Below are 3690 nucleotides of genomic sequence, written 5' to 3' on the forward strand. Positions count from 1 at the left end.
ATTAAGAGCAATGATTACTCTCCTATAACTTCAGACCTCCCTCCCATAGCTAATTCCAGAGTGAAATAAGAGGTCCTGGCTCCCTATAAGTTGTAAGTTAGGGATTTACTGCTTGATTCTGGTCCCCTCCTAGTCCCCCCAGCCTTGCTCCAGTGCTAATATGTCTCCCTTTACTCCCTTCCTTTGTCTTCTGGAGCCTCATGGGAAGGTTGCAGGAAGGGATGGGGCATAGGAAGATGAGACAGAGAGGGAGTATTTCAGTTCCCAGAGCCTCAGGGATGGGAGCTAAGAACACAGGCATTAGTCACTGCCATGGAGAACTGTTTGGCACACTTCCTCCACTGATGCTGTTCTCTGATGTGGGAAGGAAGAGCAGGTAAGTATTCACCTCCTATGGTGATCTCTTCCTTCTAGGACTGCCTACACAGACCTGGAGGTTATAATTGTCATAACCATTATTCTTTACAGGCTTCTTTACCCATGATTCTTAGTCTCACCTCCCTGAGTGTATCTGAAGAACCTGTCACTCCAGTTAGCCCCTAGCCAGCTGTCAGCCATATCTTCCCAGGCTTGATAAAGTCAGAGGGACCAGGCAGGGGAATTACATCCACCACAGAAGTCAACTTAGCTTTCTTTTGAAGCTGTTGGGGGAAGGAGAGAAGAGATGACAAACTAGAGAAGGATACTTGGACATGGGTCCTTTCCTAGTGGGTCCATAATAGCATAGAATTCACTAGTGGGTTCTGAGGAAACTGATTGGATGAGAGATAATGTGAAGGCCTGAGTCAGGAGGAGAGTTAATAATGGGGGATTTAAGCAGGGCAGGAAAATTAAGGGCACCTTCAGTAACATGATGCCGTGGAGCTTGGAAGGGAAGTTGTAATTTGGGTGAGCAATTTGTTTTTCAACTTTTATCTTTTGCTGTGTGGATTGTGTCTTGCTCACATCACGAGCTCCAAGGGTGACAGTGGTTTCTCTGCTGACAGAGAAAAGAAGCAGTGATAAGAGCTGGTGTTAGGAGGAGGCCTCCTTCCAAGGAGAGTGGCACCAGGCTCTTTCTTCTTAGGGCAGAGCCCTTAGAGACACTTGAGATGGAGCTTCCAGGACCACAGCCTTGCCAGAAGAATGTGGCTCAGCGAAACACAGGACTGAGTACTGTCCCTACCCTCAGTACTAGAATTGAACCCATGGCTTTTCACATGGTGGACAGGCCCTCTAAACTGAGTTATACCCTGCCCACATCTGAGCTCTGGTGAAACAAGAACCACAGATGAGATGGTCCAGTGCATGGCCTCCAGCTCCCCTTTCCCTTTTCCCTCTCTGTGTACAGAGAGCCCATCTGGAGATGAGGAAGGACTGGAGCCTTCCTCATGCCTCTGTTGCTCTGTGACTCTGGCTCCTGCATTTCCTCACAGGAAGAGAAGCCTCTTACCTTCCTCTACAGTGTGCAGCAGTCATCACAAATGGGGGGAGGTTATGAGAAACCCACCACAGTTGACCATGTGCCCTCTCTCAGTGCTGATTTCCAGATGGGCATGTATGAGCAGGAGTGCGGTTTAGACTCAACACCACCAATAATCTTTGGAACAAAGAGCCCCCAGTCTCTAGTCACAGAGTTTCAGGACCCCCCCAACACTGCACTGGCACAGGAAAATGGAGCTAAGGTTGAGCGACTGCTCCAAGACCACCCCACCTCACGTGGGGCTCAGACCCCTCCACATGTCTTGTGGTCTTTTCTCTCTTGTTGATCTTTCCTCCCCAGTCCTCCCTGTCCACCATCAGCCTTCATTCAGGACACAATGGCCATTCATGTTTCTGACTTTCTACTTCATTAGACATTTCTCCACACCCTCACCCTGTCTTCCTCAACCCTAAGGGAAGGCCACAGAAGAGCTGCCTATCAGAACAGAGAGTGATTTGATGAAATGATGTGAAGAGGAATTAGTTTTTCTAATTTTTCTTCTTTGACCTACAGATTTCCCCTGAACTATGTTAGTTTAGGATCCTGCCTCATGTTAGGGCCTTTGTTACTAAAGCTAAGAGAGTAAGGTCAGTTGCTGAAAACTCAGAGGTTAGGGAGATGAAGATTGCTCCTGTCCTGGTTCCTGCTTTTAAAGTTCCAAAGTAAGAGAATGAAGGGCTGGAAAGCACAGGTCTGACTTCATCAAACTTTATTTTTCTTATCAGAAATTCTTATGACTCTGCTCTCTGGGGGTATTGAATCTGTGACCAGATTCTGAGACTCCTGGATCCCATGATAAGGTGGCAACTGCACTCTTCAAAGTGGCTCCTAGGAAGCAGGACAGCAACACAAAGGGAGGGGGACCTTGGTCAGGGATCATGGAACTGTTCTTGTAAGCATCCAGGTGTTGTTGTCAGCTTTGAGACTTATGCTGCATATGTGTAAAGATGCATCTCTGTCACTGTAGCACAAACCCAGGCATCTGTAGTGTATGGACATATGGGTGAGAGGGAGTGCATTTTATTTACAAAAACTGGTGGTGGACTGATTTAGCCTGAATGTTCTTGTTGACCAGTGTGAGGGCATCTCATCTTTATTAAAATAAGTAGGAGATGAGAGAATGTGGCTGTGAGGGCTAAAGGTGTGGGGAGAGTGTGTTGAATACACAGCAGGTAAGGCATGACCAAGATAATAATTAAGTCACTGGTTCCCAACCTTCCTAATGCTTTGACCGTCATGTTGTGACCCCAGACATAAGCTCTTTTTCATTTCTACCTCATAACTCTAATTTTGCTACTGTTATGAATTATAATGTAAAATATCTGATAAGCAGGGTATCTGGTGTTTGACAACCAAAGGGTTTTGAGACCCAGAGGTTGAGAACAGCTGCTGTAAATGCATGTTCTGATTTAATCACACTAACAGTACATTTGGTATACGTAGTAATACACATTTAGGGGAGAATTCAGTGGGCTTTCAGGATATCACAGAACAGGAAGATCATACATTTAATTAGCTAGTTTCTATAACTTATTGTTTTCATTCTAGTGGGATGAGCAGAAAACACAATAGAATGTTTAAAGTACCCCCTCTGTGTTCTACAGGGGATCTCAGGCTTGCTAGTTATATGTGGAGAGTCTCCTTGCTTGAGAACAATGTCAAATCTGTGCAGATCAGTTGAGACTTGGCGCTTTTATTTCTTCATGTGTCACTGGAAATTAAACCCTGCTCACAGTTACACAGGAATGTACCATTGATTACAAAGTTTATTCTTGCTTAATTAATAACCATTTGAAATTCTGTGCATTTTGGAATAACTGACACATTGTCATATTTCTGGTCTGTTCTTTCTTAAGGCCTCACCAATCCTGAGTATTGCTGTTTCCATTTTACAGATGAAATTGAGCCTTGCCGAGATGTCATCATCATTGATTGAAAAATATCGGAATTTGGTCTCAAATTAGTTGCTACCTGATTCTACTCCAATAATTGTTCTTTGCGCAAGCCTGCTTTCCCTGATTGCAAAGACAAAATGAGAAGAAAGACTCACAAAGACCCTAAGAGGATCAGCTCACCTGTCCACAAGCTTATCAAGAACAACCTTAGAAGAGATCCAGTGTGTTACAAAGCTTATACCACTTTCCTTTTCCAAGTCCAAATGAATGAAGGAAGAAAGAGGGCGGGAGATCTTTTCCCAGTTTGTTGGTTGCCTTTTGGTCCTATTGACA

General features: G+C 44.8%; 1 pseudogene; it reads right to left on the reverse strand.

Moving 5' to 3' along the window:
• Nucleotides 1-391: 391 nt before the first annotated feature.
• Nucleotides 392-3690, reverse strand: part of LOC116084152 — a 27443-nt pseudogene continuing 24144 nt past the window's right edge.

This window comes from Mastomys coucha, unplaced genomic scaffold (assembly GCF_008632895.1).
Source record: "Mastomys coucha isolate ucsf_1 unplaced genomic scaffold, UCSF_Mcou_1 pScaffold9, whole genome shotgun sequence".
Lineage (NCBI taxonomy): Eukaryota > Metazoa > Chordata > Mammalia > Rodentia > Muridae > Mastomys > Mastomys coucha.